Source organism: Arachis hypogaea, chromosome 14, assembly GCF_003086295.3.
Source record: "Arachis hypogaea cultivar Tifrunner chromosome 14, arahy.Tifrunner.gnm2.J5K5, whole genome shotgun sequence".
Classification (NCBI taxonomy): Eukaryota; Viridiplantae; Streptophyta; class Magnoliopsida; order Fabales; family Fabaceae; genus Arachis; species Arachis hypogaea.
Window position 1 is genome coordinate 71,624,732 of NC_092049.1, and position 12,505 is coordinate 71,637,236.

A 12,505-nucleotide genomic window follows, 5' to 3' on the forward strand; every position below is an offset into this window, starting at 1 on the left:
TAACCAACTTTAATTTTCAAAATCAAATCTTTTTCAAAATAAATTTCAATCACATCTTTTCAAAATCAATTTCAAAATCTTTTCCAGCTTCTTATCTCTTTCAAATTTGATTTTCAAATATTTTTCAAAACCACCTAACCACTTTTCTCTCTCCTAATTTTCGAAAATCACCTCCCTCTTTTTCAAAAATCTTTTTAATTAATTAATTATTTCTTCTAACTTTTTCGAATACTAATTAATAAATAAAATAAAAATAAAAATATTTTTCTTTTTTTTTTCTTCTTCTAATTTTCGAATTCTTCTCCCTCTCATCTCCTTCTAATTATTTTATTTATCTACTAACACTTCTCTTCTTCTTAAAAATTCGAACCCTCTCCCTCTTTCTGTGTTCGAATTCTTTTTCTTCTCTTCTACTCACATAAAGGAACCTCTCTACTGTGGCAAAGAAGATCCCTATTATTTTTTGTTCCCTTCTTTTTCATATGAGCAGGAGCAAGTACAAGAACATTCTTGTTGAAGCTGATCCGAAACCTGAAAGGACTCTGAAGAGGAAGTTAAGAGAAGCTAAAATACAACACTCTGAAGAGGACTTTACTGAAATTTTCGAAAAAGAAGTTGAGATGGCCGAAACCAATAACAATGGTGGAGGTGCAAGGAAGATGCTTGGTGACTTTACTGCACCAAATTCCAACTTACATGGAAGAAGCATCTCAATCCCTGCAATTGGAGCAAACAATTTTGAGCTAAAGCCTCAATTAGTTTCTCTGATGCAACAGAACTGCAAGTTTCATGGACTTCCATCAGAAGATCCTTTTCAGTTCTTAACTGAATTTTTGCAGATCTGTGATACTGTTAAGACCAATGGGGTTGATCCCGAGGTCTACAGGCTTATGCTTTTCTCGTTTGCTGTAAGAGACAGAGCTAGAATATGGTTGGACTCTCAACCTAAAGATAGCCTGAACTCTTAGGATAAGCTAGTCACGACTTTCTTAGCCAAGTTTTTTCCTCCTCAAAATCTTAGCAAGCTTAGAGTGGATGTTCAAACCTTCAACAGAAAGAAGGTGAATCCCTCTATGAAGCTTGGGAGAGATACAAGCAACTGACCAAAAAGTGTCCTTTTGACATGCTTTCAGAATGGACCATCCTGGATATATTCTATGATGGTCTGTCTGAATTATCAAAGATGTCATTGGACTATTCTGCAGGTAGATCCATTCACCTAAAGAAAACGCCTGCAGAAGCTCAGGAACTCATTGACATGGTTACAAATAACCAGTTCATGTACACTTCTGAAAGGAATCCTGTGAGTAATGGGACGCTTCAGAGGAAGGGAGTTCTTGAAATTGATACTCTGAATGCCATATTGGCTCAGAACAAAATATTGACTCAGCAAGTCAATATGATTTCTCAGAGTCTGAATGGATTGCAAGCTGCATCCAACAGTACTAAAGATGCATCTTCTGAAGAAGAAGCTTGTGATCCTGAGAACCCTGCAATAGCAGAGGTGGATTACATGGGTGAACCCTATGGAAATACCTATAATCCCTCATGGAAAAATCATCCAAATTTCTCATGAAAGGATCAACAAAAGCCTCAACAAGGCTTTAATAATGGTGGAAGAAACAGGTTTAGCAATAGCAAGCCTTTTCCATCATCCACTCAGCAACAAACAGAGAATTCTGAGCAGAATCCATCTAGCTTAGCAAATATAGTCTCTGATCTATCTAAGGCCACTCTAAGTTTCATGAATGAAACAAGGTCCTCCATCAGAAATTTGGAGGCAAAAGTGGGCTAGCTGAGTAAAAGAATCACTGAAACTCCTCCTAGTACTCTCCCAAGCAATACAGAAGAGAATCCAAAAAGAGAGTGCAAGGCCATAACCTTACTTGGTGTGGCCGAACCCAGAGAGGAGGAGGAGGACGTGAATCCCAATGAGGAAGACCTCATGGGACATCCTCTGAACACTAAGAGATTCCTCAATGAGGACTTGAAGGAATCTGAGGCTCATACAGAGACCATAGAGATTCCATTCAACTTGCTTTTGTCCTTCATGAGCTCTAATGAGTATTCTTCCTCTGAAGAGGATGAAGACATTACTGAAGAGTAAGTTGCTAAGTACCTTGGTGCAATCATGAAACTGAATGCCAAATTATTTGGTAATGAGACTTGGGAAGATGAACCTCCCTTGCTCACCAATGAACTGAATGCATTGGATAGGCAAAAATTACCTCAAAAGAAATAGGATCCTGGTAAATTCCTCATTCCCTGTAACATAGGCACCATGACCTTTGAGAAGGCTCTGTGTGACCTGGGGTCAGGCATTAACCTTATGCCACTCTCTGTAATGGAGAAACTTGGGATCCTTGAGGTGCAAGCTGCTAGAATCTCATTAGAGATGGCAGATAACTCAAGAAAACAGGCTTATGGACTAGTAGAGGACGTGTTAGTAAAGGTTGAAGTCCTTTACATCCCTGCTGATTTTATAATCCTAGACACTGGGAAGGATGAGGATGAATCCATCATCCTTGGAAGACCCTTCCTAGCCACAGCAAAAGCTGTGATTGATATGGACAGAGGAGAGTTGGTCCTTCAATTGAATGAGGACAACCTTGTGTTTAAAACTCAAGGATCTCCTTTTGTAACCATGGAGAGGAAGCATGAAAAGCTTTTCTCACTACAGAGTCAACCAAAGCCCCCATAGTCAAACTCTAAGTTTGATGTTGGGAGGCCACAACCAAACTCTAAGTTTGGTGTTGAACCCCCACATTCAAACTCTAAGTTTGGCGTTGGGAGATTCCAACAATGCTCTGAACATCTGTGAGGCTCCATGAGAGCTCACTGTCAAGCTATTGACATTAAAGAAGCGCTTGTTGGGAAGCAACCCAATGTTATTTAATTATATCTATTTTATTGTTATTTCGTGTTTTATTAGGTTAATGATCATGTGAAGTCACAAGAACAACTAAAAAATTAAAAACAGAATCAAAAATAGTAGAAGAAACAGCACACCCTGGAGGAAAAGCACTCTGGCGTTTAAACGCCAGAAACAAGCATCTGTCTGGCGTTTAACGCCAGAAACAAGCACCAAGCTGGTGTTTAACGCCAGAAACAAGCATCAACCTGGCGTTAAACACCAGAAACAGGCTACATTTGGGCGTTTAACGCCAAAAACAGGTAGCAGTCTGGCGTTAAATGCCAGTAGTGCATGCTAAGGGCGTTTTACACGCCTAATTGGAGCAGGGATGTTAAGTCCTTGACCCCACAGGATTCCCACCTACCCCACCTCTTCTTCTCTCCTCTTCACACCTTTTTATAACCCGCTTCCCCAAATACCCTTCACCAATCACCTCAATCACTCTTCCCCATCACCTCTTAACCACTCACATCCCTCCTATCTTCTCCAAAAACCCCACCTACCTACAAATTCAAATTCATTTCCTTCCCAAACCCAACCCTAATGGCCAAACCCTAAACCTCCCCCCACTCCTATATAAACCCCTCATTCCTTCTTCATTTTTACACAACACAACCCTTTCTTCTTTCCCTTGGCCGAATACACACCTCTCTCCCTCTCCTCTATTTTTCTTCTTCTTCTCCTTCTTTCCTTCTTCTTTTGCTCGGGGACGAGCGAACATTTTAAGTTTAGTGTGGTAAAAGCATTGCTTTTTATTTTTCCATAACTATTAATGGCACCTAAGGCCAGAGAAACCTCAAGAAAGAGGAAAGGAAAGGCAATTGCTTCCACCTCTGAGTCATGGGAGATGGAGAGATTCATCTCAAAGGTCCATCAAGACCACTTCTATGAAGTTGTGGCCAAGAAGAAAGTGATCCCTGAGGTTCCTTTCAAGCTCAAAAAGAATGAGTATCCGGAGATCTGACATGAGATCCAAAGAAGAGGTTGGAAAGTTCTCACCAACCCCATTCAACAAGTCGGGATCTTAATGGCTCAAGAGTTCTATGCAAACGCATGGATCACTAGGAACCATGATCAAAGTGTTAACCCGAATCCAAAGAATTGGCTTACCATGGTTCGGGGGAAATACTTAGATTTCAGTCCGAAAAATGTAAGGTTGGCATTCAACTTGCCAATGATGCAAGAAAATGCACGCCCCTACACTAGAAGGGTCAACATTGATCAAAGGTTGGACCAAATTCTCATGGACATATGTGTAGAAGGAGCTCAATGGAAAGTTGACTCAAGAGACAAGCCAGTTCAATTGAGAAGACCGGACCTTAAGCCTGTAGCTATAGGATGGTTGGAGTTTATTCAACGCTCAATTATTCCTACTAGCAACCGGTCTGAAGTTACTGTAGACCGGGCCATCATGATCCATAGTATCATGAATGGAGACGAAGTGGAAGTTCATGAAATTATACCTCAAGAACTCTACAAGGTGGCTGACAAGTCCTCCACTTTGGCAAGGTTAGCCTTTCCTCACCTCATATGCCACCTATGCAATTCGGCTGGGATTGACATAGAGGGAGACATCCTCATTGAAGAGGACGAACCCATCACTAAGAAAAGGATGGAGCAAACAAGAGATCATGGACCTCAACAAGAGCATGAGGAAAGTTCTCACCATGAAATCCCTGAGATGCCTCAAGGGATGCACTTCCCTCCACAGAACTATTGGGAGCAAATCAACACCTCCCTAGGAGAATTAAGTTCCAACATGGGACAACTAAGGATGGAACACCAAGAGCACTCCATCATTCTCCATGAGATTAGAGAAGATCAAAGAGCTATGAGGGAGGAGCAACAAAGACAAGGAAGAGACATAGAGGAGCTCAAGAGCACCATTGGTTCTTCAAGAAGAGGAAGATGCCACCCTCACTAAGGTGGACCCATTCCTTAATCTCTTTGTCTATTTATTTTTCTCTGTTTTTTGTTTACTATTGATGAGCGGATAATTTATACGCTTTTTGACATTGTTTTTAGTATGTTTTTAGTAGGATCTAGTTACTTTTAGGGATGTTTTCATTGGTTTTTATGTTAAATTCACATTTCTGGACTTTACTATGAGTTTGTGTATTTTTCTGTGATTTCAAGTATTTTCTGGCTGAAATTGAGGGACTTGAGCAAAAATCAGATTCAGAGGTTGAAGAAGGACTGCTGATGCTGTTGGATTCTGACCTCCCTGCACTCAAAATGGATTTTCTGGAGCTGCAGAACTCTAAATGGCGCGCTTCCAATTGCGTTGGAAAGTAGACATCCAGGGCTTTCCAGAAATGTATAATAGTCCATACTTTGGCCAGGAATAGATGACGCAAACGGGCGTTCAACGCCAGCTTTCTGCCCAAATCTGGCGTCCAGCGCCAGAAAAGGAGCCAAAACCAGAGTTGAACGCCCAAACTGGCACAAAAGCTGGCGTTCAACTCCAAGGAGGACCTCTACACGTGCAACACTCAAAGCTCAGCCCAAGCACACACCAAGTGGGCCCCGGAAGTGGATTTATGCATCAATTACTTACTTCTGTAAACCCTAGTAGCTAGTTTATTATAAATAGGACATTTCACTATTGAATTTGACATCTTTAGATTATATTTTGATCCTGTGATCATGTTTTGGGGGCTGGCCATCTCGGCCATGCCTGGACCTTTCACTTATGTATTTTTAATGGTAGAGTTTCTACACTCCATAGATTAAGGTGTGGAGCTCTGCTGTTCCCCAAAGATTAATGCAAAGTACTACTGTTTTCTATTAAATTCATCTTGTTTCGCTTCTAAGATATTCATTCACACTTCAACCTGAATGTGATGAACGTGACAATCATCATCATTCCCCATGAACACGTGCCTGACAACCACTTCCGTTCTACATTAGATTGAATGAGTATCTCTTAGATCTCTTAATCAGAATCTTCGTGGTGTAAGCTAGAATGATGGCGGCATTCAAGAGAATCCAGAATGTCTAAACCTTGTCTGTGGTATTCCGAGTAGGATTCAATGAATGAATGACTGTGACGAGCTCCAAACTCGCGATTGTGGGGCGTTAGTGACAGACGCAAAAGGATAGTAAATCCTATTCCAGCATGATCGAGAACTGACAGATGAATAGCCGTGCCGTGACAGGGTGCGTTGATCATTTTCACTGAGAGGATAAGATGAAGCCATTGACAAGGGTGATGCCTCCAGACGATTAGCCGTGCCGTGACAGGGCATTGGATCATTTTCCCGAGAGATGACCGAAAGTAGCCGTTGACAATGGTGATGTATCACATAAAGCCAGCCATGGAAAGGAGTAAGACTGATTGGATGAAGATAGCAGGAAAGCAGAGGTTCAGAGGAACGAAAGCATCTCCATTCGCTTATCTGAAATTCTCACCAATGAATTACATAAGTATTTCTATCCCTATTCTATTAATTATTATTCAAAAACACCATTATTAATTTATATCTGCCTAACTGAGATTTGCAAGGTGACCATAGCTTGCTTCATACCAACAATCTCCGTGGGATTCGACCCTTACTCACGTAAGGTATTACTTGGACGACCCAGTGCACTTGCTGGTCAGTTACACGGAGTTGTGAACCATGGTATTGGCATCATGTTTTTGGTGCCATTGCCAGGGAAAGAAAGAGTGATGAATTTTACATAATTAAAGTGTAATCACGATTCCGCGTACCAAGTTTTTGGCGCCGTTGCCGGGGATTGTGTTGAGTATGGACAACTGACGGTTCATCCTGTTGCTCAGATTAGGTAATTTTCTCTTTGTTTTGTTTTCAAAAATCTTTCTTTTGTTTTCGAAAAAAAAATTTTTTTTCTTAAAATAAAAATGTTTTCAAAAATTTTATAATTTTATTCAAAATTTTTTAAGAATGAATTCTAGTGTTTCATGAAGCATGTGAAGCCTGGCTGGCTGTAAAGCCATGTCTAAATTCTTTTGGACTGAGGCTTCCAAACCATCAGCATAGAGGCAAGTTACATATTTGATAAGTAATGAGCAGTATATTCTGATATCTTTCTGAAGCTTGGCTGGCCATTGGCCATGTCTAGTGTTTTGGACCGGAGCTTTCATTGAAGGCTTGGCTGGCTAGTGAGCCATGTCTAATTCCTGGACTGAAGCTTTAGATTAAGAATGCAAGATTCCTGGAATTCATGTTAAAAATTTTGGAATCCTTATTTTTTCTTTTTCATATAATTTTTGAAAAAATCCAAAAAAATTAGAAAATCATAAAAATCAAAAACATTTTTTGTGTTTCTTGTTTGAGTCATGAGTCATGTCATAAGTTTGGTGTCACTTGCATATGCATCTTGCATTTTTCGAAAATTTCATGCATTCATAGTGTTCTTCATGATCTTCAAGTTGTTCTTGGTAAGTCTTCTTGTTTGATCTTGATGATTTTTTGTTTTGTGTTGTATGGTGTTTTTCATATGCATTCTTGAATTCTTAGTGCGTAAGTGTTAAAGAATTCTAAGTTTGGTGTCTTGCATGTTTTCTTTCCATTAAAAATTTTTCAAAATTGTGTCTATGATGTTTATCTTGACATTCATAGTGTTCTTGGTGTTCATCTTGACACTCATAGCATTCTTGCATGCATTCATTGTTTTGATCTAAAAATTTCATGCATTGCATAATTTTCATGTTTTTCATAAAAAAATTCAAAAATCAAAAAAATATCTTTCCCTTTTTTCTCTCATCAAATTCGAAAATTTGGATTGACTTTTTCAAAAATTTTTAAAATCAAGTTGTTTCTTATGAGTCAAATCAAATTTTCAATTTTAAAATCTTATCTTTTTTTAAAATCTTTTTCAAAAATCAAATCTTTTTCAAATTTCTTAGTTATTTTCGAAAATTCCAAAAATATTTTTCAAAAAAATCTTTTTCTTATTTTTATACCAAATTTTCGAAAATAACAATAACAATTAATGTTTTGATTCAAAAATTTCAAGTTTGTTACTTGCTTGTTAAGAAAGATTCAAACTTTAAGTTCTAGAATCATATCTTGTGATTTCTTGTGAATCAAGTCATTAATTGTGATTTTAAAAATCAAATCTTTTTCGAAAACAATTTCAATCATATCTTTTCAAAAATATCTTCTCATCTTATCTTTTTCAAAAATTTGATTTTCAAAATATCTTCTCTAACTTCCTAACTTCCTATCTTTTCAAAATTTATTTTCAAAATTTGTTTCAACTAACTAACTAACTTTTTGTTTATTTCTTAACTTTTTCAAAACTACCTAACTAACTCTCTCTCTCTCATTTTCGAAAATATCTTCCCCCTTTTTCAAAATTTCCTTTTAATTTAATTTTTAAATCTTAATTTTCGAAAATTACTAACATTTTTAAAAAAAAAAAAACTATTTTCAAAAATCACTAACTCTTTTTCAAAAATATTTTTCGAAAATTCTCCCTCTCCCATCTTGTTCTATTTATTCATTCATTTACTAACATCTCATCTCACATCTCAACCCTCCTCACAGTTGTGTTTCTTCCATTATATTACATTCTTTGTCTCTCCCTCTTTTCTCCCACTCACAAAGGGATCCCTATACTGTGGTATAAAGGATCCATATTATTATTATTATTATTTTTTCTGTGCCCTCTTCTTTGTCATATGAGCAGGAGCAAGGACAAGAACATTCTTGTTGAAGCAGATCCAGAACCTGAAAGGACTTTGAAGAGAAAACTAAGAGAAGTAAAATTACAACAATCCAGAGATAACCTTTCAGGAATTTTCGAACAGGAAGGGGAGATGGCAGCCGAAAATAATAATAATGCAAGGAGGATGCTTGGTGACTTTACTGCACCTAATTCCAATTTACATGGAAAAAGCATCTCCATTCCTGCCATTGGAGCAAACAACTTTGAGCTGAAACCTCAATTAGTTTCTCTGATGCAGCAGAACTGCAAGTTTCATGGACTTCCATCTGAAGATCCTTTTCAGTTCTTAACTGAATTCTTGCAGATATGTGATACTGTTAAGACTAATGGAGTAGATCTGAAGTCTACAGGCTCATGCTTTTCCCTTTTGCTGTAAGAGACAGAGCTAGATTATGGTTGGATTCTCAACCCAAAGATAGCCTGAACTCTTGGGATAAGCTGGTCACGGCTTTCTTAGCCAAGAACTTTCCTCCTCAAAAGCTGAGCAAGCTTAGAGCTGATGTTCAAACCTTCAGACAAAAAGAAGGTGAATCCCTCTATGAAGCTTGGGAAAGATACAAACAGTTGACCAAAAAGTGTCCTTCTGACATGCTTTCAGAATGGACCATCCTGGATATATTCTATGATGGTTTATCTGAGCTATCAAAGATGTCACTGGACACTTCTGCAGGTGGATCCATTCACCTAAAGAAAAGGCCTGCAGAAGCTCAAGAACTCATTGACATGGTTGCTAATAACCAGTTCATGTACACTTCTGAAAGGAATCCTGTGAGCAATGGGACGCCTATGAAGAAGGGAGTTCTTGAAGTTGATACTCTGAATGCCATATTGACTCAGAATAAAATATTGACTCAGCAAGTCAATATGATCTCTCAGAGTCTGCATGGAATGCAAGCTGCATCCAACAGTACTCAAGAGGCATCTTCTGAAGAAGAAGCTTATGATCCTGAGAACCCTGCAATAGCAGAGGTAAATTACTTAGGTGAACCTTATGGAAACACCTATAACTCATCATGGAGAAATTATCCAAATTTCTCATGGAAGGATCAAAAGCCTCAACAAGGCTTTAATAATGGTGGAAGAAACAGGTTTAACAATAATAAACCTTTTCCATCATCCACTCAGCAACAGACAGAGAACTCTGAACAAAATACTTCTAATTTGGCAAACTTAGTCTCTGATCTGTCCAAGGCCACTGTGAGTTTCATGAACGAAACAAGGTCTTCCATTAGAAATTTGGAAGCACAAGTGGGCCAGCTGAGTAAATGGATCACTGAAATCCCTCCTAGTACTCTCCCAAGAAATACAGAAGAGAATCCAAAAGGAGAGTGCAAGGCCATTGACATAAGCACCATGGCCGAACCTGTAAGGGAAGGAGAGGACGTGAATCCCAAGGAGGAAGTCCTCCTAGGACATCCAGTGATCAATAAGGAGCTTCCTTCTGAGGAACCAAAGGAATCTGAGGCTCATCTAGAGACCATAAAGATTCCATTGAACCTCCTTATGCCCTTCATGAGCTCTGATGAGTATTCCTCTTCTGAAGAGAATGAGGATGTTACTGAGGAGCAAACTGCCAAGTTTCTTGGTGCAATCATGAAGCTAAATGCCAAATTATTTGGCATTGATACTTGGGAAGTTGAACCTCCCTTGTTCATCAATGAACTAAGTGATCTGGATCAACTGACATTGCCTCAGAAGAGACAGGATCCTGGAAAGTTCATAATACCCTGCACCATAGGCACCATGATCTTTAGGCTCTGTGTGACCTTGGTTCAGGAATAAACCTCATGCCCCTCTCTGTAATAGAGAAACTGGGAATCTATGGGGTGCAAGCTGCTAAAATCTCATTAGAGATGGCAGACAGTTCAAGAAAACAGGCTTATGGACAAGTAGAGGACGTGTTAATAAAGGTTGAAGGCCTTTACATCCCTGCTGATTTCATAGTCCTGGATACTGGAAAGGAAGAGGATGAATCCATCATCCTAGGAAGACCTTTCCTGGCCACAGCAAAAGCTGTGATTGATGTTGACAGAGGTGAAATAGTCCTTCAATGGAATGAGGACTCCCTTGTGTTTAAAACTCAAGGATCTCCCTCTGCAACCATGAAGAGGAAGCAGAAAAAGCTTCTCTCAAAGCAAAGTCAACCCAAGCCCCCACAGTCAAACTCTAAGTTTGGTGTTGGGAGGCCACAACCAAACTCTAAGTTTGGTGTTGAACTCCCATATCAAAACTCTAAGTTTGGTGTTGGAGAGTTTCAACAATGCTCTGCACATCTGTGAGGCTCATTGAGAGCCCACTGTCAAGCTATTGACATTAAAGAAGCGCTTGTTGGGAGGCAACCTAATTTTTATTTATCTAACTATATTTTTCTCAGTTATATGTCTTTATAGGTTCATGATCATGTGGAGTCACAAAATAAACAAAAAAATCAAAAACGGAATCAAAAACAGCAGAAGAAAAATCACACCCTGGAGGAGCATCTGTCTGGCGTTCAAACGCCAGAACAGAGTATGGTTCTGGCACTGAACGCCCAGAATGGGCAGCATCCTGGCGCTGAACGCCCAGAACAAGCATGGTTCTGGCGTTCAACGCCAGAAATGGCAGCAAATGGGCGTTGAACGCCCAAAATGGGCACCAACTTGGCGCTGAACGCCCAGAGTTGTGTACAAGGGCATTTTACATGCCTAAATTGGTGCAGGGATGTAAAATCCTTGACACCTCAGGATCTGTGGACCCCACAGGATCATCTCAGGATCTGTGGACCCCACAGGATCATCTCAGGATCTGTGGACCCCACAGGATCATCTCAGGATCTGTGAACCCCACAGGATCCCCACCTACCTCATCATCTCTCTTTCCATTCATGATCATCCCTTCTATTTTCCATTTACCACTCACATCCATACACCCACTACCTTCAAAATTCAACATCTCTCTCCCACCCAATCCCACCCATATGGCCGAATACACACTCCCATCCATCTCCTCCATATCTTCTTCTTATTCTTCTATTCTTTCTTCTTTTGCTCGAGGGCGAGCAACATTCTAAGTTTGGTGTGGTAAAAGCATAAATTTTTTGCTTTTTCCATAACCATTGATGGCACCTAAGGCCAGAGAAACCTCTAGAAAGAGGAAAGGGAAGACAAAAGCTTCCATCAAGGGTCTATAGCTCAGTAGTAGAACATTTGACTACAAATCAAGAGATCCCTGAGATACCTCAGGGGATACATTTTCTTCCACACAATTATTGGAAGCAACTAAGGGTGGAACATCAAGAGCACTCCATCATCCTTCATGAAATCAGAGAAGATCTAAAAGCAATGAAGGAGGAGCAACAAAGATAAGGAAGAGACACAGAAGAGCTCAAGGACATCATTGGTTCCTCAAGAAGGAAACGCCACCATCACTAAAGTGGATTCATTCCTTGTTCTTATTTCTTCTGTTTTTCATTTCTATGTTATGTGCTTATCTATGTTTGTGTCTTCATTACATGATCATTAGTAGTTAGTAACTTTGTCTTAAAGTTATGAATGTCCTATGAATCCATCACCTCTCTTAAATGAAAAATGTTTTAATTCAAAAGAACAAGAAGTACATGAGTTTCGAATTTATCCTTGAACTTAGCTTAATTATATTGATGTGGTGACAATGCTTCTTGTTTTCTGAATGTATGCTTGAACAGTGCATATGTCTTTTGAAGTTGTTGTTTAAGAATGTTAAATATGTTGGCTCTTGAAAGAATGATGACTAGGAGACATGTTATCTGATAATCTGAAAAATCATAAAAATGATTCTTGAAGCAAGAAAAAGCAGCAAAGAACAAAGCTTGCAGAAAAAAAAAAAAGAGAAAAAAAAAGTAGGCGAAAAAAAATAGAAAGAAAAAGAAAAAGCAAGCAG

General features: G+C 39.1%; 2 non-coding genes across 2 annotated transcripts; both read right to left on the reverse strand.

Moving 5' to 3' along the window:
• Positions 1–1,022: 1,022 nt before the first annotated feature.
• Positions 1,023–1,129, reverse strand: LOC112745083 (small nucleolar RNA R71). The gene has a single exon (XR_003173029.1). It is a non-coding gene; the product is annotated as a small nucleolar RNA R71 (small nucleolar RNA).
• Positions 1,130–9,094: 7,965 nt separating this feature from the next.
• On the reverse strand, positions 9,095–9,202 carry LOC112745761 (small nucleolar RNA R71). The gene has a single exon (XR_003173673.1). It is a non-coding gene; the product is annotated as a small nucleolar RNA R71 (small nucleolar RNA).
• Between the last annotated feature and the right edge of the window lie 3,303 nt (positions 9,203–12,505).